The sequence below is a fragment of the Netta rufina genome (assembly GCF_964035555.1).
Source record: "Netta rufina genome assembly, chromosome: 12".
Classification (NCBI taxonomy): domain Eukaryota; kingdom Metazoa; phylum Chordata; class Aves; order Anseriformes; family Anatidae; genus Netta; species Netta rufina.
The window spans coordinates 9,397,416-9,420,617 of record NC_140135.1 but is presented as its reverse complement, the minus strand read 5'-3'; the positions used below and the strand labels follow the sequence as shown (position 1 = coordinate 9,420,617).

Genomic DNA, 23,202 nt, shown 5'->3' with positions numbered 1-23,202 from the left:
AGGGTTGTGTTATGGATTTTCTAAATTTATCCTTCCATAGTGTTTTTTATTGGTAGAGGCTTACTGCTGGAAGAGAAGCAACTTCTGCTATGTTATTCCAGAGTATACACAAAGTGAATGGATTCAGCAACTCCAGGCAACTTTGTTTTGTCCCGAGTTTCACATCTGTGTGGCTGAGAGGTATACTCCACTCCGATAAATGCTTTCATCTAGTGCATTCAGGTACATTTGGCAATTTCTGATGCTTATTTTAGGAGTGAGTGGAATAAGCTAAGAGACCCTAAAGAGAACCTGCGTTTCACATAAAACATTCAACAATTTTGAAATTCAAGTTGGACTTCCTCTAAGACACATAGACAAGTAAACATTTTGGAAAATGGTCGTAATGCTAAAAGTCTTAGCCTGCATTTACCACTGATTTATCAAACCAGATGTTGTCACTGACAAGCACTTTTTAAAAAATAAAGGAAAAAAGGAGAAAGGTTTTTTCTCAAAAAATGAGAGACTGGCACAGTTATCATGACATTTTAAAAAGTAATAAGGTCTTATGTGCTCTTATTTGCTTTCTGGTTTCAAAACCAATAAGGGTAGGATTCTGAAGCTGTTCTTGGGAACTGTGTAAGCTAAAAAGCTTTTAAATAAATGAAAACTAAGTTTTTAATGTGAATAAATGATGTAGTAGCTTAGACTTTAGGAAGAGCATCAAATGTCTCAGAACTCTATGTAAATCTGGTTGAGCTAGCACTGTTTCTTCAAAGTTGTTAGATTTATTCTAATGCTTGCTAGGTAAAGATACATCCCTTAAAAAAATAAAAGTCCGTGTCATCTGAAAAATATAAAGGTCCTTATTCCTGTAGTCTATCTGATAGCAAACAGATACTGCTTAGTCCCATAAATAAGATGCTATTACTTCAAAATGGGTCTTGGAATGCATCTTTTCTTCTATAATTACTTTAATCTTAGTGGGCATAGCATGGTTTTGGTGGGTTACTCCAAAGGTGGTGTATGCTGGCTGTTGTGAAAGGAGCTGGCTCGTATGTACAGAGCGGGCTTTGGAGGGCCCAGGATGGAAAGAAGCTGACATTTAATGAAAACAAAGATTTAAAATATAAAGCTTCCCAGTGCTATAAATCTTTAGCTTTATAAAAACAGAACTCATACTTCTTCACTGTCTCACTGAATTGTGTCTCTTTAAACCCTTTAGAAACATTAAACCAGGAGTCCACATAACTCTGACTTCCTGTCAGGAGAAGTTTTCCTTTCCAGTTCTGCTCATGGGCTTTAAAAACGCAGCCCTGGCCTTGCCTCACTGGTTGTGGAAGGGTCAGAAGAGAGAAGCAGCAGAGCCCTTCATGCTGGTAGAGCAAGAGGGGACACAAAGCAGATACCCACTGACTTGTAAGGGTGCAAGAAATGCCTGAGAGCACCAACCAACCTGTGCTGCATGGATTCCTCCTCTGTGTAGGTTTTGTTGTCACACTATCTTCATTACCATTGTTAATCGAGTCAGTAAATTATTACAAGCCTTGAGCTACAAGTCTTGAGTGAATTGGGGAAGCCAACGAAAGAAAAGGTTGGTTTGGTTTTCCTCCAGCGGCCGGGAGCTGAGCTCTGCAGGCTCCTCTCTCCCACCTGGCTCTGAGTCCGGAGAGCCTGGGTCTGGCTCTGCTTCTCCCCTGGTCCCCAGGCAGAGCAGTGGCCATCCTTGTCGCCACTGTCTCTTGAGGACAAATCCTGCCGTGCTCTGGCTTGTGCAGCGAGGTCAGCATGTAGTAGTGCTTGTTGGGCATCGCAGGGGACGTAGGGCTCCCGTTTTTCTGCCAGGAATCTGTGCCCAGCTGCAAATCCAGTAATGAGACAGCCTTTTTTGGAACCAAGAGTGCAGTTTGTTTTAATAGTATGTGAAAATGCTTAGAAAGAGATGGGTTTAGAACAATCCACACGTGTTTCCATCTCACCACAGGGCTTATTATCCCCTTGGAGCAATCCAGGCTGTCCTAATTCTTTTAGTCACCTTGTGTATATGTAAAAGTCGATACAGAAATCTGATTCCCCTGAGCAGTTCCCACTCTCTGAAGAGAAAGTCTCCTCCTAAGCAGCAATGGTTTTTTGTTCCTGGCCATGCTGGGTGAAACCTGTCAACTATGCTTATTAGAGATAAAACCGCTGGCTCTCAGCACATCAGCATGCTGTACTGCCACGGCTGACCTTGAGCGTTTTCCTTTCTTCGGTGCTCTGTGCACTGACATCACCCTATGCAACGCGAGCGGCGTGATCATATGATAACAACTGCACTTGAAGAGCCTGGTCAGCTTACAGTATCCTTTACATTTCTCTCAGGTTTATGTACACAATAAATGTTCTTGGGCGATCAGGTCTTTTCAGAACATCTGGCCAGAGCTGCCACGGTGAAATTTGCCAACAATGAGTGCTTTGAAGATCTGACCCTTAGAAGAAAGGCGCAGGCCCTAGAGCTAGTTGTGGTTTCGGTTCAGTGGTTAGTTTCTTTTGCTCTGCAGACCACCAGGTGTTACTGAATTCCCCAGCACTGTCCTGCAGGGCACCTGGTTAGCCACTGAGTTTTATAGTTCCTGGTTCAAGGCAGATGAAGGATCCATACCAAATCCCGTTAGGTATGAGAGAGGTGTGAGCAACCATGGTAAATTACCTCTCTGAAAGCGGTGAATTTTTCTGGATAAATTCCACCTTATATCTTTGTCAGCCAACACCGTTGATAGCTAAGGTTGCTCTCAAGGCTTTTCTTGACAAAGGCAGCCGTACCCATTCATGAAGAACTGAGATTTACCAATCCTCCCTTCACAGCACTGCTGCTCATCCACACAGCATCCCTTCTGCCTCGTCTGCCCCAAGCCCTGGCTGGGAATGCAGTGGGGTGACCCAGTGGGGCAATGTGGAGGCAACCAAAATCTCATTCTTATGGATGTGGAAAAAATGGTTTGCACATGTTGGTGTTGGAGGCAATAGCTTTCTCAAAACATCTTAATGCCATGCTCTCTTCCCTCGCTTGGGACACTGTGTAGAGTGTAATCAGCAACCGAAAGAGTAGATCCTTTCCAAAGAAAGTCTGTCACACTCGGACTCCATAAACACTAACCTCCTTATCCTAGCCCTCTCTGTACAACTCCTCCACATCTCAGTCCTTTTCTCCACTTATGATATCCATTTTTATCTTTCCTGTTACTTCACTCCCACCACACTGTATTAATCATCTGGCCACTATCACATTACACTTAATAAATGAACAAGATCTAATACAAAAATCCCTCCAAACCAGATGACTTAATACTCTTTTATGCTTAACTCTTTCTTTATTTCATTCCACAGATGTGGTGCAAACACTCATGAGTGTTCTGTAGTGGATGAAATGCTTTTAACAAAGATAGTTTAAAATACGTGTAATTTATATAAGTGATTTTAAATATCACTGTCTTTTTCTGTTTGATGGAATATTGTACATCCTGTCTTCATTGTATCTTCATATTCTTCATGGAATATTGTTCATCCTGCCTTCCTGTAAGAGGAGAGAAAATGACTATTTTTTGTAAGTAAAAAAAAAGGGGGGGGGGACAAACCCCTCTCAGTTACAAATGTAATTTAACATGTGGCTCTGAGGTTGGGAGCTGGGAGATGCAGGCCCATGTTCTCAGGGTAGGGCACACCTGGGACAAGCCTCACTAATAGTGGCCACAGGATTCCCTTTTAACTGAAATACCCTGTTTTCAGGGGCAAAATGAATCACCTTTGGGAGCACAAGTTCATTTCTGCTGGGAGGCCCTTGCCTGAGCCTCCTTTAGTGTTGACTGACTCAGATCACCTCCTCACATGTGCTGGGTACCTCACAAAAAGTTTTTTTGCTTTGCTTTGCTTTGCAAAAACACGCTTTGCAAAACCAATTTTGCTTTGGTTTTTCTTGGCCCTGCAGAGCTCTGGTGCCCAGCTGAGACTGCCATTCTCCAAGCCAAACCCCAGGCTCTGGTAGATGGATCTATCTCCTGTTCCCCCTGCAGGACTTCACAGCCAGGCTCTTCAACCTCTTTCTGACCTGTTTTCTTTCCATGATATCCATGCATGCACACTGTGTCTATGTGCACTCTGCTTTATGGCTTCCTTTCCACGAGTGGCTCCAGGTGAGTGGGACACCCTCAAGCTAGGAGCGTGTGCCGCGGTGTGCCGCCTCCGTGCCTGAGGAGGCAGTGGTGGTGCCGGCAGCAGGGTGGCTGCACGATGCTCTGCCTGGGCTGATGTGCCCCACTGCTCCAGGAGCTGATTAGTGTGGGTGGCATTAGCATGTATCTCTCCCTAATGTCTTACTGTGCTCTGTAGATACCACATCAATACCGCAGGTGCCTTCACGTGTTAATTCCGTGTCATCACCCTAAGCTTTCCGTAAAATTGGTGTAGAAAGACACCTGAAATGATCGAGCTTTTTGTCTGAAATAGATATGCAGAGAACTCCCCAGATACACGGCAGTACCAATAAGCCCCATGTAGACATGTTCTTGTAGGCTGTGACACATCACCTGTGCTATGTGGGAAATAGGCATCTTCTTGTTAACTGTTTGGGAGAGAGAAGTAACAGAGTTTTCTGAGCAGGATTTTGATAATGGGATAATAGGTGATTAAACAACAACAGCATCCAACAAAATTTCATCCGGTTTATTTACTCACAGAAGAATCTTTACTTTCATTATGAAGAAAGAGAACGGTCATTTAAAGGGGAATCACAAGTTTCCCTGGGAAGTCCTTAAGCTTGGCTTTGATTGACTAAAATGGACATGAATTTTTTAACTTTCAGATTTTAATTTGTTCACCCCAAAACATTCTACAGAACACATTAGGTTTCTAAATTGAAATAGTAATGACCCTTGTATGACTGTTAAAGATTAAGCTCTGTGCTCTGAACGCATCAGAAGCTTAAAACCACTGGTAAGTAGGTATAGTGCTAGGTGATTAAGAGAAAGAGGTTGAACTTTGCATCTGGTGTAGCTACCATAAAGCTTTCCTGGAAAATGTAAACCAAATTACCCGAGTCCTGGAAAATTGCATTTGAAAATAATAGCGGTTTCATTTAGTTCTGTCATGCAGACTGACAGCTGGAGGAGACTCGGTCTGTTGCCGCACCCCCAAATCAACAAGTTTTGTCTCTTGACACACGCAGGGGTGGGAGAAGCTGCTCGTTTAAGACCAGTAAACAGCCACTGCTGTGAATTTCTAATCCTTTCATTAAGTCTCGCTCTCTATGATTGCTGGCTGTGTTCACTTTCCTTTCTTTTAATTCACTATCTCCTAAATTATAATAATTGAAAACACATTAGGACCAAGAAGGGGAATGGAAAAAGCTAAGTAGACAATCACCTTGTAAACATCTTGTGATGGTGATGGCTATTAAACAGGAACGTTCAGTACCAACCGAGGCACAGGCGAGCTTATCCAAGCAAATCAATGCAAGTTAATCTTTCAGTGTCAGCTGGCTGAGTTTTGGACTAGTGATGAATGCCTTGACTGGAAAGATGAAATGCTGGAATGCCAGGCACTGCTCTGACAGCTACAGATGGTGCCAATTACTGCCAGTAGAGCCTGTCCTGCTGTGAGCCCAAGATGTCTGATTTGTGGTCACAGAAAAATGAAAAAGAGGTTTCCCAGCTGGGCCTGTCACCTGTCCTATATTGCTCCATAGCAAAAATGGTATTCGTGTTCTAAAATCAAATTTCTTTGTATATTTATGCTAATGATCCCACCATGCTAATTACCAGACATATGCCTTGGAAAGATGCAGATGCTATTAGAAAATAGAATTTTCCTTTGCCTCGATTAAAATAAACTTCAGAAATTATACTAAAGTTAGAATAAAATGCAGTGTTGAAATAAAGGGGAGGAAGGTGAACAGAGAAGAAACGAGTAATTCAATAGTGCGGGCAGCTATTCTGTGCTTAATTTTTCTCCATGCAGTTGAAAGGGATTTACAGGCTGTAAATCAAAACAGAATCTAGCCCATGGTCTCCAGCCTTACCATAGCGAGTCTGAATGTTAATATAAGCCCTTATTTTCCCTTTGTACGTTTGAGCCTTTTTGTGTTTGTTTTTCATGTGCCGTCTTATTCCACCGCTGCCCAAGCTATACAAATTGTCATTTATTGCACTTTCACATTATTTCCTGCCTCTGTGATATTTAAAAGGATTAGTCTAGACATCTGTGATCTGTAATTGGCTTTTTCCATGAAAGGGGATCAGCTGTAAGAACTTAAGCAACCCAGACTTATTTCACTTGCGATACTTGAAAGCCTTCTGGACAGAGCACCTTTGCTGCAATGATTTAACGCCAAGTTACTTGGTGTGCGAATGCAGCTTCAGCCAGCCCTTTGCCATTGAATCCACTGTGATTTTATCCACCTGAAAATAGCCCATGTTTTAATTAAAATATATTTTGAAGTAACTGGTTCCAGGTTTGGCTTGCTTCGGCATTGTGCTGCGAAAGGGGACCCAACAGAATATTCAAACTTGGAAATAGATTTCCATCCTGCCTTTATTTATATATTAAATTAACAATAGCATGGTAATTATCCTTATTGGAGCATGAAATACAAATCTGCCTCTTTTTACCCTGTCCTTGGAACTCATTTACCACCATTTGCCTAATTGTTAAGAGCTAGTAGATGGGGGCTGGGGAGGTCAGACGACTTGCTTCCATTTTATTAGACTCAACCTTTGCTAATGACGCTATTTTTCCCTCAACTTCAAACACAAATGTTTAAGCAAATTTTAGAATCCATTTAACAATAGTAGTAAATCAGTAGACAAATTGTACTATAAAAATAGCTCTTACAGCAGCTGCGGAGTGGAGTGGGCCAAAGTACCTTTAGGTCCTGGCTTAACTTGCAGTGTTTGGTGCTTTCAGATGGGCACTCGGGTGCCAGTTGTAGTTCCACCATCTAACCTGGGAGAACTGGCAGTGGGAGTTCCCAACAGCCATCAATAATATGTGATAAAATATAAACTTTCAAGGATTTCTTTAAATATTTGCAAATGGATGAAGACAAAATGAGCATTGGGAAGAAACTTCTCTAAATTTTTATCCTGCCACTAAGTGAAGAGGAAGGCTAAGGCACCTGGGACATTTGGGAAGACTTTCAGTATGTCCGTAAATTCATGTATTTCACGTCTCTGTTGTCTGAGTGTGCCATTGGGTTGCAATCTTTGATTTGTTCTCTTTCCCCTACCCGTTGTTATTTAACAGTTGAAGCCAAGTGCATGGGCTTTGCTGCCAGAGGTCGTGTTGCAGTACACACCACTGGAGTCATGAGCTTTCTCTGTTTCCCTTATTCTGTGTAGTTTGTATTTAAAGACATTACCATTGATATAAATGCAGGGAGAGTTTGCTGGACCAGCAGTGGAAAGAAGCCCATAAAAAGCCATTATGTGAGTGCATAAGACCCACAGGCTCATTCTCAGGTACAGCTGTGCGGATTATAGATTTGATAACGGAATAAAATTCTCTCTCAAGCGCCATTTCATCAGCGAAGCAAAGGTGGTAAAATAGAGAGATGCCACATTTCAGGCTTAATCCTGCTGCTGCTCCATGTGCCAGAGCTGGGCTGTTGCCCGCTCACAGGGCAGCGAAGCTGTCGGAGGATGCTGAGAGCTGCGGGAGCGCGGCACAGCTGTGCAAGCCCAGGGCAGCTTGCGCGTGCCTCTTCGCGAGTGCCATCAGACTGCAATCTTCTATTTGTTACTGGGTTTCCTTTCCCCTACTCCTAATTACTTAACAGTTAAACCCAAATATATAGGCTTGGCTGCCAAGGGTCTCAGCTTCTCGTAGAGAAGTATTTCAGTTGTCTTCTGAACCACTTTTTCATTTCCTGGCTGCTGGGAGAAGGAGGATAAAACGAGTGAAAGCCACAGCGGTGGGCCCCCGAGTACAGCGTTTTTGGGGGCAGATACACTGTTTTGTGTAACGTTAAACCTGGGGAGATACTTAACCACTTTGCCTCAGTTCAACATGTCTAATACTTGGCACAAATCAGTGTATTCGTGTTTCATTCAGCTTGGCTAACAGCCAGCGTAGAGACTCTATTTTCATTTTTGAATTTCACTTGGCAGATCCTTAAAAGTCACTGGAGAACTTTGCCTGGGTAATAAAAAGCAACTTTTTTATTGAAAACTAATTATTTTTTCGGCTCCATGTGCCAGCTGTTTAAAAATGTTGTGGTCACGTTAGCGCATACTTTAATTACAGAGCTCTAGAAAAATGCAGATCCTATTGTGAAATGTTCCTCACAGCAGTTAATAAGCCACTTATTTTCAGCCACGTCTAAACCTGTTAAAATAAACAGATAAATTTTTTGGATATAATTAAGTATCAATTAACATTAAGTGCACAGATACCAATATAAAACTTCTTTTTTATTTTTGGTGGAAAACTGTGAATTTAAGGCTAGAGGACCCAACTTAGGCACATGTGTAAGGATGCAGATACACTTAATGAGGTTTTCAGAAACTCTCAGGACTTTCCCTCTTGCTAGGAATACAGGGCTCAAGGTACCTTTGAAATTTCTTCTATTCCTAAGGAAAATCCATTTAGGCACCTCCATGCATCCTTGGGCACCAAAATGCTTTTGAAAATCAAGCGTGAAAAGACTCCTGGGATGCTGTAATGGGCTCCGCCAGCTCAGGACACGGCACTTGGCCCGGTGCACTGACATGGACCCAAGTGCCAGAAACCCAGGTTCTTGGCAGTTGCGTCCCTGACTTGGATGGGGTTTAGGTCTCCGGAAAAGAGCAGGGAGAGGATCGGCAGGGAGGACAAGCACCGCATGAAGCGAAGCAGGAGGTCTTTTCTCCCTTGTTGCCCTTCTTTGAAGCCAGCACCCCAGGGATGGTGGGGGGAGCTGGGTCCCTCCTTGCAGCTGCAGCTTCCAGCTACCCTTCCTTCACCCTTCCTGCACGACCCGGCTTTCTCCGCGGAGGAAGCGTTTCTTCCAACACGCCGTGTCGCATGAGACTTCATTTTTCATAGTGCCAGTGTTTGCACAGCATTTGGCCTGCCAGATGCTGCTTCAAATTAAGGACGGGTCTGAGCCAAAATCTCGGGTTCAAACACCTTCAAACTTTGGGAAAGTTTGCATCCCAGTTTTCTGGCTTTGCTCTATCCCTGCTTCATTTCAGTCTTACCTAGTTAGAGTTTTTATATTCTTCTGCAATCAGAAGCTGCAAAGCAATGTAATAGGAACAGAGTGGGTGGATGTTCCATGAGAGAATAGTAAAACTTTGCCTGGCTGGAGGCATGCTCCCTCTCCTTGGTCAATTTATTGATCATATAAAAAGGATTATTCAATGGACGATAGCAGTCCTGCATCCCGACCATTTTTACACTCTATTTTTGGTCATACCTTTCATATAAAAATAAAGTACCTTTTGCCTATTATATTTGATTTGTTCCCATAAAAACTAATGTGTTGCATATACATAAGTAGAATTTTTATATAAGTATATAAACACTAAGGGAAAATGGCAAAACATATGGCAAGCAATAAAATCATTTAAAGGTATTGCTGGACATGTGAGACCGAAAATGTACGTTTCTTCTCCATAACTCTTTTAATTAATCTTTGAGTTTGTTTAGATTACATCTGACGTCATTTTTCCTCTTGTTGTTTTGAAATAGACCAAAGATCCATTTCACCTTTATTCCCACATGTTAAGTGTATGCATGTTGTAGTGGAATGCATGCTAGCGCTATGAGCTGCTTAGTACAGTGTTGGCTCATATTAAGTTATATCTCATTTGTTTCATTAGAGACGGCTGTAGCTGTTGTAAGTAGCTGTCCTAGAGATAAACAATATAAAATGAAAATGACAAATCATCCTGAACATGCGAATTTCCAAATGATTTCTTTGACCACAGAATGTGTCAGAACGATGCAGCGAAGGATGTCTTAAAAGAAGAAGAAAAAAAAAAAAAAGCCCAAAGATGTTTTAATACAGTGCAATTTGACATTTTCTCCCAGGAAATGGTGAAAACCAAGGAGACGAACCAGTTTAAGGTGAAGAGGGAAGAAACAAAAAGTACATTTTAATGAGACATTTACAAATTGTTCTGCACAGAGAGAGACACATTATGCTAGCACTTTGTCATTGTAAATATTGCAGATGTCGTTCCTCTGCGTTTGTCCTGGAGCATTATTAGAACAAAATATACAAACATACGGCCAAATGTTTTTGTGCTGATATTAATGCCTTTGACTCAATCAGGCTTGAGCAGGATCTGCCAGATCTGCCCCACAATCAAATAGTCGTTAGGGCCCAAGACTAATTGCCGTAATGATTAATTCCATGCAGACCCCAGTGCAGTAGGTATCGTATGGCTGCCAGTGTGTTTTGCCTGCAGAGCAGGGAACAGAAAGCAAAATCCTGGTGGAGTCACAGCCCACCTTAGGTGCTAGCCATGGGTCCCTTGGCGTGCATTACCCATTGGTGGTGCTGCAAGCAGCAGGGAAGGGCAGCGGGTATGCCAGGGCTGTCTCCAGGGAGCCCTTCCCAGGGGACAGGCTTGAGCGTGGCCAGTAGTGAGGGGACAGGCAGGGAGATGCTGTTCCGAAGATCCTCGCATGTCCTGGCAGAGGAGAAATGGCTTGAGAGGAAGCCTTGAAGTAAACAGAGGAAGGGCCCTTCTTGCTGGGGAACAGGTTGTGTAAGCAAACATCTCCATGTGGTTAGCATCCTATCACCACAAAGTCTAGCTCGGTGCCTTACACACCTGGCATCCATGTCTTCACTTACCTATTTCACTGTCCTTCCTCACGCTATTGCCAGATCCTTCACCAGATATTTTAGTTAAACAGCAGGAGCCTAACAGATTTTGTTGTTGTTCCTGTCACCATGGAGCCATCAGTCCCATTTCTCTATTTCTATTGTGACTCTACTGGTTTAACTGGACTGGACTGATGTAGAAAACTGTGCAGGTGGCATAAGCAGGCAACCAGGGGTGAGGATGGACGAGCTGCTCTCTGTTGCTTGCTTGGCCAGCTGAGTTTGGCACGACTTAGTGCTCTTTAATGTGGTATAGGGAAGCATGCTTGCTTTGGGGTGAGCTCTCGCCTAAACTTTCCCAGGTGGTGCACATCCACGAGGATCTGCAGCAGGTGTCCTGCAGGCAGCATCCCCAGCTCCCCCGACGGTAGGTGGAAAAGCTCCAGTTCAGGTTTACAGAGAGACAAGGGTCCTTAAGAGAAAAACATAAGGGTTTTGTTGTGTTTCTTCTTACCAGACAGTGATGGTTTCTGCGGGAACTATCAAAAACACAGCATTCCTGGACCTTTCAGAAGCTCTATTTTTCTCCTTGAATTTTGCCAGAAAGCACGCTTATTTTTCTTCATGATACATTTAAAAAATGCAGTTGAGCAAAAAGTTCATATTTTCTTAAAACGTGATCGCTCTTTATAAATTACTAATGTTTAATATTTGCGGCTGCTAGATTTTTTTGGAAAGCTGCCATCCTCTTAATGTATCAATGTGTATGTATGCGTTCCCTGCCACCAGTGAATGTAATTAATGATAGAAAATTGTGGCTTTCAGTCTCACAAGCATAGAGAAATGTTTTAATTTGACAGTATGGCTGACAAAATACTAATTTGTTTTGGGACAGACCCTCACCTAGCTGAGTGGAGGCAAGTGCAAATAGGAAGCAAAGCCTTTCCAGAGTTTTCAGCAGGAGCACGTATCAGGTGGGAACCCATGTTTAGTCATAGTGGATGTGGATTTTTTCTATGCTTTTGTTACGTTAGCATATACAACAATACATGTACATCTATTTGGTTTATAATTGTTGCTTATAACACTCATGATACAATTAAATATTAGGAAAGAAAATGAAAATTAGGACCAGCCTATGAGTAGCATTGGCTTTTATTTCAGATGGTGTCATATGCCCTTGAAAAATAAACGTATATTCCATTTATAGTACAACAGACCATAGTAGAAAGGCTGTATAAGTGCAAACAAAGAAAAATACAAATTTTATGAGTAAGATATGATGGACTACTTTCAGGAGTCAAAGTAATTGTAAAAGATCTATCTGGGCTAATGTGACTGCTTTATATTTTTGTCATGCCTTTGTAGCAATGGAGATCATTAGGAACTGTCTCCAGGGAAAGGGACCTGTGTCTAAAATCAGTTTGGGCCCATTATCTTCAGCAAGAGACTGTCTGTACCCCAGGCATCCTGAATCCTCTATTTACTCGGGGAGGGAGCACATTATGTAATGGATATTAATACAGTGGGACCCCACATTTCTGGAGCTCATTAATCTGAATGACTTGGAGAGTTGAGCGTCAGTCTGTTACTACCTCTGCTGTGCCTGCTGCTCCTGCTGCTGTGCGTGTTTTTTGTGTTTCATGCCCTCGCTTTAGTTATTGTTTCTCCTGTTTTGTCTTGTTCTGAAATACTCAATCGACACAAAAAAATCTTTAGTATGCAACTTAAAGGATACGTACTGGCACAAGCAGGCACCAGGGGATGAACTTTTGCAGGTCTGAATGGTGATAGTGTCCCCAGGTTTTGCTGTTAATGAGGTTCCTCTGCTGTTGTCTGCATTACATGGAGGGAAGGCTGAATCCAATAAAGGCACGTACCTTCCTGATCCGTCCAGCCAACGAGCTAGTTTAGGCACTGAATTCAAGGCTTCCAGCAGCTGAGTTTGTTATGTGTTCACGGGGCCAAGTTTCTTCCTTTGCAGTAAGCTATCCTTAAACACGTTATTTTTAAAGACCTTTCCACACTCTTAGCTGCTCATCTAAACACTGTTGGTGAAGTTGAAATAACGTAGCACACAGATGTATGTTCTAATTCAAAGTAAAATATGAGTATGGGATGCTAGCACTAAGGTAAAGTTAATGTTTTTACAATATTATTTTGAAAATTGACATGGCATCTGAGGCTTTTTACTTCCCTCGGAATAGATTTTAGTCTTGCAAAACCAAAAGCTAGAGATGTCTGTTAAAGACATGACTTTCTGATTATCTGCTAGAAATGTTGTGGTTTTCAAACAGCTGAGTATGTCTTCTGCTTTTCTTATGAGGCTGAAAACACAGTATGAACTACTAAGTAAAATACTTATTAGTCCCTTGTTCACCAATCAAAATCTGTAAGAATTGGCGTGGTGTTATAGAATCAACATTTTAAAAACATAAACTTTGAAAGACTTTTTTTTTTTTTTAACAGTCTAAATATATTTCTACTTTATGCGCCTCTAAACAGTTTTTAATAGCTGTGGAAATAGGCCTTTAAATGGCATGATGTCTTTAAAAAGTGGAGGTTACGTCATCTGGCACGTTATGCAAAGGTGTAGATAATATTAAACATATGAGCTTTATAATGGCTGTACAATTATGTACAAATGATACAACTGGAGATCACACAGAAATTATATGTATAAGCACTAGATAGATGTTATCTGCGGTCCAAAAGTTATCCTAAATCTGGTTAAATAGTTATTTGCCAGAAGTACAATAAATAACTCCTGAGTTTATCTGTTACAAAGATCTCTTCTGAGGTCATCTGTGCAGATGTCTGGGCTTTCTCTTGTAATCTGATGACTGCATCTCCATAGGCATAGTCCTGAGAAGTCTTCAGTGCCCTTCTGACAGGTGCTGAGCAATTGTAGGATTAGTGCAGCCTCAGTAAATTGAAATGTTGGTAATGTTGATAAATTCACTTGTCCTCTGAATAAAAAGAAAGTAGAAAGCTAACAAGTATGCATGTAGATTATTTAAATTCTGGAATGTGCCTTTGTGGTCATATTTCTTTAATTCCTTACCCAAATGATGCTGGTAGTAGCAAAATGAAAATAAACAGACACAGGTGTCCTTGTGCTCGGCAGCATGTTATCATCTTCGTGTGATTTTTTAAATATTTTAATTAAACTGGTAAAAGACATACACGAATCTGTTCAGCTGAGTTATGGAGCACAGTACAGCAACAATTTGGGCTGTGGTTTGGCAGCACCCATGCTACTATATCAAAGGCCACCCAGCTTTTGGATTATTGAGGTAGTCTGCTCCAGCAGACTGGTTGTGAAAGAACAGGCAGCATAAAAGAACATTTTCATTTCAGTAACAGCTTAGTGCTGGTAGCTCCTGACCAGTACATGCCTATAAGGGATGTGAAGGCCGATCTTTAAAATTCAGTGCTCTGAGCTAATCTCTTTTCTGCCCTAAGAAAGCAGGGCTCAGTAACTTCCATTTCTCTTTCTTAGCTTTCAGTTCAAGTCTAAATAAAACTCAAAACTGATCTCTTTGGACTTATTCCATGCTCCTGACCTCACATCCATCTGCTCACATACTCTATTCCAGCACGGCCATCGCTCTGTGACAGTTTTCCTTCTTGGTATATTAGCTGGTGCACTTAGGAGAGGTCATTTTCCTCTTGAGCTACCCTACATGTATGGGACATGGTCTGCTTGCCCCCATCAACTACAGAACACAATCTTTTCTTTAAGCGCCTTCTTCGTTTTCTTTTGTTTGCTGCTACTTCTCTTCTTTTCCCCCTTTCCTTCTCTAATGTGTCTATGAGACTATGTCTTCTGAATAGTATATAAAGTAAATTGTGTTGTAGAGTAACGTTACAAAGAGAGCTGCTGCTTGAATGAGGTGCTTCCCAAGGAGTAACAATATTTGTTGAGCAGATGTTATTCCATTCTGAATAATGGAAACCATTTGGTGTCCTTCAAAATCATCATGAGGGCAGTAGACGGGAATAAAAAGATTCAGCAGAGAAGGAACAGCTGGAGAACTCCTTCCCCCTCCCTCTGTACCCTGAATAGTAGCTATTGCAGATGTTTCAAAATGGCCGAGGTGCTGTTCAGGAGAAAAGCTCCACAGCTTTTTGCACCATGTGAAGCCATGCAACTGGCTCCTGCACCCTGCTGAGCTATTCAGTAGAAAGCTCAGCTGGGTCATGGAGTTCCTGCCAAGGGGCCAGAGGGCAATTCCTGTAGAGAGCATCAAAATCAGGGCAGGAAACTCTATTCCCTGCACTCCTCTGAGTCTAATGCAAAATGTCCCACAATGGGCAGTTTTGTTTTTATTAGACAGAAATTCTTCTCCGTGCCAGGAGATCATCAGTTAGGTAATTTAGCAGGTATGGTTACACTTCGTTTACCAAGCTTATTAAAGGGAAGAAAAAAAAAAAAAAAAAAGTAAAAAAAAAAAAGTTGTGTTCTCTGCCATGGATCAGAGGAAATGCAATTTGCATTATTTTTACTTTAGGAAGCTCTTAAAATATTTAAGACTGCAGAGCTGATTGGCAGCTTTCCGCCAGCGAGATACTTGCATGCTTTCCTGAACAGGTATTTGTGAAATCTGGAACCGTTGGACTGTTTTTTTAAGATGTACTCTGAGGCTCTGTGGTTGTGTCTAGCTCTGTCTGATGGAGAAGGATCAGAAAGCAATATAAAATAAACAGGCTGGTAGCTGGAGTGATTTATCTCAGGAGTCCCATAAGGATGGTTGGGTCTGGTTGTCCTCAGTGTTCATACACCAGCTGAATTTCCAAAGATTAACTTGGTTGTCTTTAATAAGCAATATATTTGCAAACCAACTTCATACCTACTGCCATTTGTCTAGGAGCTTGACATATGTATGTATAAAGAAGTCGTAATACAAATTTGTGAAACAATTTGTTGTATAGCGACCTTTTGCTCTCCTGCAGCTCAATTTTCTGAAGAATCTTCAGTCTGCAATGTAATGCATTGATTTTAGTGAAGTCTTTTATGTTACAGGGCATTACTGAAATAAGCACACATTTGCACACCCCTAACTACGTGATCACAAAGTACTTTCTCAATTAAGAAAAGGTAGAGCAGCTGTAATGTAAGAAATATAAATCTATAAGAGGGACTGTCAGAAGAAATGGTTGCTTTATTAGCAAAAGTTTGATGATAGTACAGCCACTCAAGTAGAATATTCATCTACTTTAGATCTATTCTTAATTAATTCCTGAATACTTGACAGGCTTTTTCATTTAAAATTCTGTTTTCCCCCTTTGAATATCCATCCTTGTTTATGCATTGGTACTTAATTTTCTTACAGCTCAGCCTAACCTTTCTTTTCAAGCCTTTTTCTTTTTTGAATGAATACTTTATATCATCAAACTCTCACACAAAAATTCCGATGTGGTTTGAAAGTAAAATAAGAAACTGATGTGTTTTTTTTACAGTCAAGAACAGCACTTCTGCCACGGTGTATTTCATTGCATCAGCCAGAGTATAGAGTAAAGGTCATTTTCAAATTAGGAAAAATAAACAACAACAACAAAGCCTGGGCAAGTGATTATTTTACAAAGCCGGTGTTCGGATAGTCTTAGAGAATTCTGTTTCCGAGTGGTGGTGGAAGAGCCAGTTTAGGTAATACGAAACATGGATCTAACTCAGCCTTTTTTGATGGCCAAAGAAATGAGAGAATTTTTGCTTTGTTTTCCAAAGGGAGAGGTGAGATGCTGTCACACCCTCTGGAAAGCCCAATAAAATGCACAAGTTGTGCTTTGTCTTTGGTAGCACACATTTGGTATAAACCAGCTGACCAATCCACCTCTAACTCCAGGATATTGTATGTGCCCTGTTGGGCCAGGATGACTAGGGGGAGAACTGGGTTACTGTGCTGTACACAACAGCCCACCCTCAGTATTCCAGAGGCTGTGGAACAACCTGTTCTGCTCAGAAGTCTTTTGGAAAGAAGAAGGGACCTCCTTTCTGAAATAATGGAAAGCCTGGGCTGGACATGTTTCCAAAGCACCTTTTGTTTTCTGACTTCTGTCTCTATTCTCATGTACATGAGTGGTTTCCTTGTGTTCCCAGGGCAATCTGTCCATCACTGTAAAATGAGAGATCCCAACCTAAACAGGTGGGCAGACAGGGAAGCAGTCATGCTGCCAAGCCTTAGCTCCTTAATTTAGTGTCTGAATTAGGAAGAGTTCCCTTGGCTCCCAGAGATCAATAGAAACAGAGATGGGTCTGTGCAGTATGAATCACAGAATACACAGAATGGGTGAAGTTGCCCTTTAGAGGGGAAATGATAAGCAGCACATACTTGTAGGTATCCATGAGCTGTGTCACCAGGACTTTTTAGAAGTCCCCATTTTCTGTTGTGTCCTGACTTGAGCTCTAAACCAGCATGACTTTGGTAAGAGGGTCCCAGGTTAAGTTCCCCATGTTCGTTCAGAATGAATATGCTTGACTCAGACCCCTAAAAGGTGACTTTCTGATTTTCTGATTTGTTCTTCCAAACACAGGGAAATTTCCCTAATAATTCTTACCGAGTCTCCCAGCTTGTTGTTTATGGCTTTTGCTGTCATTTTCATTAACGGCAAATTGTTCAATATGATGCTAAACTGAGCTATATTAGATCAGCTAGAAATCTTTGTAGGCTCTCAAAGCATAGGCATTACATATTCAAAACAGGACCTAATGTTTCAGAGATTCATATTCTACTATAATTATATGGTTCAATGCAAGTGATTATATCTCTTCTTCAGTATCGGACTGAAAAGTTTTGGTTTGCTGGCTTCCTCATAATTTACTGCCGAGGCATAATAGGCCAGTCTTGCGGAAAAAAAGATGATAAATGACGCTGGCAAGGATTCATAGATTTATTAAATTTCTATCAAACAGTGCAACAAAAAAAATCTGCTTAAGTTAGAAATGGGCTCAAATTTTTTAATCAAAATTCATGAGTCCTGATGCTTGGTTCAGTAGGTCCAAGGAAGGCTTGAATTGAGGACTGATTAAAGAAAATAAAAGGCTTATTTGAAGTAATTTTTCAATGACGGCTTTTAATTGGATGTTAAATCAAATTCTTATCTGCTTTTCTGCAGATAGCACATTATATAAAATACAGTTAGTGGCACTACCACTGTAACTGATACACTGAATAACAATTGACTTCTTACTTTACACCAAGAGGATAGAAGGACTGCAGTTGTCAACCTGTCAGAAATTAAGTATGTAAATTAATGCTTAAGTATATGAATATGAATATGATTTACAAGAGGCTCTGAGTGCTGTCGGAAAAGAAACTGATTTCTTCTCCCTCCAAGGTTAACAATTACTCGCTGACCTTTACAAATTTGGGCTATATTTTTTCCTTATTCCTTTTTATGTTTTTATTGGTATGATGTTCCAGTCTCAATAATGCTGAAATAATCTGAAGTGATCTGTCATGTACAAAGTATCTTACTAATACCTATTATATTTCATGTGTGTAAGGCAATACATTGCTAAAGATAATAGACTTATTATTTAGTTCAATGGCTACAGGATCTGTGAAATTTGTTGCTTGCTTTCTTTGTAGACTGAGTTGTAGGATAGCACTATTCATGTTGGGGATGTAATTTTAATAGGCTGTCTATTAATTTTGTAATGTTTTATTGCTGGGAATAACACCTGATTTCTTGGGCTTAGGAAAAAAAAAAAAAATCCTCTATCTCACCTAGACCAATCAAGGCCCGTAAAGGAAAGTAAAATATGCCATAGGGTTTATGCAGCCAGAGTGTGGGAGAAAGAGGAAAACCAGAAAGGTTTACATTTCAATGTTACACTCTTTTTTTCTTCAGTAGGAGAAATGCATATGTGTGGGTTTTCTCTACTGGAGTTTGCATCATGCACAGTATAATCATTGTGCTGAACATTATGATTATTTGTACCACTGGAATTTGCATCTAGTTCTTATGTATTCCCCTGCCTATTTCTGCACAGAAGTGTTCCCACAGGAAATAAAACTCCATATTAGGAGATCCTCCATGAGATTTGATTTTAAATTCAGAGAAACTCTCCTCCAAAAACAGATCAGAGGCTTCTCTGAACAATTAAACTTTACAACGTATAACAGCATTTTTCCACAAAGAGGCAGTATGGAACACAAGGTAGTGTATCTGAATTGCAGGATTCCCAGGCCCAGGGTGGAAAACTAGACTCTCCTCGTGGTTTCCTTGTGGTTTCTCATGTTCCCCCCATCTCAGATACCCAGCACGTTGGGATCCCTAACTTCTGTAGCTGGGACAAGAGCACTAAGACAGAAAGGAAAGCACGCTGTAATATTACTGCATGCTAAAAAGAGGTTAAGCAATTGCAACTTCTCCCATTGCCTTGTAAAACAGACCCCCTGCGCAGAGACAAACCATCTTCAAAAGATTCTGAAATTTGGTTCGGATAATCGCCGAGAAATTCAGCTTTTTGAAAGCTTTGAAGTCCTTTGTTAGGCATGCCCCAGAGCACACGGAGCTTCAGTGGCTGGCAAGCCTCTATAGGTACGTCACACGTTGCGGCGCGTAGCGGGGTCTTCCCACCTGTGCTGGCGGTCATCGGCGAGTGCCGCCATCCTCTGGGCAGCTTTGGGCTCCTTCTGCCAATGTCACTTGTGAGAGGCAAATCCAGCTCATTTCAATCCGAAATGCCTGATCTGAAATCTTGGCAGTGTTTTTTGGCCCTCTCCCGTCAGCCCGGAGGAAAATGTTGGAGGAGCAGGTAGAGGCCTCTGCCGGCCTGACACTGCTCGCGGGTTTGCAGGGCCCCGGTACGGTCACTTGCTTGGCCACCAGGGCAACTCAAAGGGTTCTGCTGCACCAGGGCTTTACTGCTTCAAAGGAGAGAGGTTTGTCATGACAGCATTTTGCATTAGATTTTAATGCTTTTCTTACAGTTCTTCCTATTTCATGCAAGTCCCCAGTTTAATGCTGCTTGTGTTCAATAATTAGGAAGTGTAAACTTTATTTTTGAAGCAAATTCTTCTCATTTTACTACTTCCATCATTTCAGCATCTCAATGCATGACATATGGATGCCCTATTTCATTTTCTTTAGATGAAATTTGGGCTCCCTGCAGCACTTCTGGCTGGTTTCCCATGTTCTACTTTAAATTCTGGGCTGTTTCTCAACTGGTGCAAATTAAACCGTGCTGGTTTATACTGTACAGAAGTCTGACACCCTAGCAGGAGCAGGCCTGAGTCTGCATAAGTGAGAGGGGGACCTTGGTCATTGTCCCTGTAAAACAACATAAATATATGGAGATGTACATCAAGTTGTTGGTGGGAGGTAAATGGTTATCAGAGAAGAATCTTTCAGGGTACAGAGGTGTATGCAGTTTTTCACTTAATCTTTATGGTAGCAAAATGCATCTTTTTGCTAAATCTGTGTTATCTGGTAAATACACCAATAAACACTGGCAACAGTTCATGGGGAATTTTTCTCCTAACAGCCTGGAAGAAAAATAGTATGTTGCTCAACCAGATATGGTTCTAATTATAGCGTTTGCATTATACTGTTTTAATTGTCCTCTTAAATGCAGTTTTTGACATCCTGCCAAGAACTTCTCAATGATTTCTTCATTGAATAGAGGACTTTTAGTCATCCACTACATTTCTTAAGGCCATAATTTTCAACAGCATTAAAATCCACTTTTTCTTCCTTGCCTTGTGCTGCAGTTAATATCATTCATCTCGAGAACAATTGTTCTGTCACCCATTTACCTGGGAAGCACAGTCTCCTTTTTTTTTTTTTTTTTTTTTTTTTTTTTTTATTAATCCACAAAAGGTAGAGATGGAGTAGTTCAGGGAATGAGCAACTCTGCCATCTTGCTTGGTTTACCTCGGAGAGGTGGTGATGTAGCTTTTTGCTTCTGGGATAATAAGAATTTAATAAGTAGGAGATCCACAAAATTCATTCATTTCCGCAGTTTTCATACTATGCATTTTTAATTATATTTTTTTGTGTGTGTGAAACTCATGGCAGATATTCTTTACTTCTTGTTTTACAAAAAGAGCTGCCTTAGGGTGACACTATTTTAAGTTCTTCAGGAGAAACTATGAGTAGTAACTACTTGGATGGTTGTTTTAGCTCTGTGGCTGCTTTGTAGTTCATGGTTTTTGCACAGAGAATGACACACTATGGGGTAAATTTTAAGTGTGTTTATAAAGTGCCAGAGGAGGCTGCTGCAGCAAATAATAAGAATGAATTTAAGAGGCAACTCATGAGTTCCAGAGCAGGAGGCAATGCTAGAGAATTAGGAAGAGTCATTTAAGGTCATTCACGAGCAATCAACCTTTGTCCGTCCCAGATAGTTTGTTTGTTTTTCTTCTTCTTCTTTTTTTTTTTTTTTTTCCTCAAGATATATTGAGGAAGTAGGGGCAATATGTCAATGTTATTTCCATTACATTCATATCAATCCAGATGCACTCTTCTAACCAGAAGTGCCTGCTGTTGAATTACAGGAAGCTCTTTAGAAAACTGGACTTTATCTTATACCAATTGACTAACATATTTGCTAACATTTCAATTATTATTTATCTATTCATGTCCTCAAAAAAAAGCAAACACTTGCAAAATGAAGAAAAATATGTGTTAGACCCTTCTCCAGTCAAACACTTGACATAAATGCTTAACTTGGAGTATTTAAGCTGTTGAAATGAACTCAAGAGAATTATATTTTTGATAAAAGTCTGCAAGTACTTCCCAATCAAGATCCTAACATAGAAACCACATCTATTTGGAAGTGTACTCAAGCCTGTGTTTAAATGCTTTCCTGAATCAAGACCTTGTTTCTGAAGAACTTATTTTCTAACAGATAAGCCCCAACGAATTCTAATGGCCATTCTGATTAGGCAAGAGCACAGGCAATCAGGCCTGCAGGAAAAGGTAGTAAGTATCCTGAAGTTGCTCCCACTGTTCATTTTTTAATAATGTTTATAATGCTTCAGAGATATTTCAGTTTAAAAATGTACATTATAAATTTATGGTAGACATTTTAACTAATGTGTTTCTTTTAATCACCAGTTCAATCATTTTATTGCATGCTCTCCAGGAAAGCACATGCAGCCAATATTCATCTGCAAATGGATATAGTCCAACGCATTTCAATAAAAGTCATTCACTTAATAGGAGTATTTGGAAATGTAGGTGAAAAACTTACAGTACAGATCCTTTCTGTCTCTCCAACCCACAGAGTGTTTTCCCGTTAGCAGCAAGCATCTGACTGCTTTCAAAAGACTAGCTGAAGTAAAATTAGTAGGTGACTTTACCTATTGTTCCTGAACTCTCTCTGCAGTTCCTTTTATGTGAAGTTTGTAATCAAAAAATAATCTGTTGTTGTTTGATAACTGAAGTACTGCTGCAATGACATTATAGTGTTTGTCTGCAGACACATCTCCAGCTGGATTATTTCAGCAATGAACAATTAACTGGAGTTTGATCACTGAAATTCATTAATTGTAGCTTAATTTGCCACTAGTGAAAGCTGGCAGAGATCTGTTAGATCAGCATAGTTCTGGCAGTTTATACCAACAGTGAATTTGACCCATTATCTTTTGTTGTTAAAGCTTTATTCCTTTTGAAGTAGTTGTATCCTTTGTCCATAGTTAATTATGATATTAAATTGCAGAGGAATGTTTCCATTTTCTCAAACTGCCTAATCTGAGCCTTTGGTCTGACACATCAGATTAGCTGCGATTTAAACCAATGACCTCCTGGCTCTGGATAATGTCATGTTGGTTCCTATACAAAACAACAGGGCTGTCCCTGTTCAGGTTACACTAAATCACAAGCTGATGAGAGGTGACGGGTTCTGCAGCAACTCTGAATCACATGTTCTTTGATTTCTGCCTCTCTGGGCCAAATTCCTCCCGATAAAAGGTACAGAAGGTCACCCCCTGTCCAGAAACACTGTGCTGAGATCACAGCAATATTCCAGCAGTGTATTTTTGTCTTGGCAAGTAAAACAGCAGAGCTCTCACAAATGAAAAATAAAAATTTAAAAATTGTTTATAACAACACCAACCCAAACACAATGCTGTTGTGTGCATCCCATCCCTCGTTTATAAATAACAGAATGAAGTGATGAGATGTTGGGTAGAAACATTTTTAGGCTTAGTTTTCCTTAGAGCCACGGAACAGTCAGAAGATGCAGTAAATATATTCTGAAGACAGTGGCCAGTCAGAAGTACTTACGTGCCAGCTTGCAGCCTTGACATGCTCAGAAGTCAGCGTCTCAGACAGCAGTTGGCATAGATCAAGTTGGGAGTCTAAATGTCAGTGAGTGGTAAGTGTCTAAATCTTGATCTCTCAAGTCGTTAGGTTGTTTATATGAGTGGTTGCCCCCTGAGGTGGTCAGAAATGTCAGGAGAAAACTGTTCAAAGAGATCTTGCAC

General features: G+C 40.8%; 1 protein-coding gene across 1 annotated transcript in view; it reads left to right on the top strand.

The window, feature by feature from the left end:
- The window catches only part of AFF2 (ALF transcription elongation factor 2), a gene marked incomplete at both ends in the record, with an annotated part of 326,636 nt that overhangs the window by 125,384 nt on the left and 178,050 nt on the right, over positions 1-23,202 (top strand). The gene's annotated exons all lie outside the window — the stretch shown is intronic.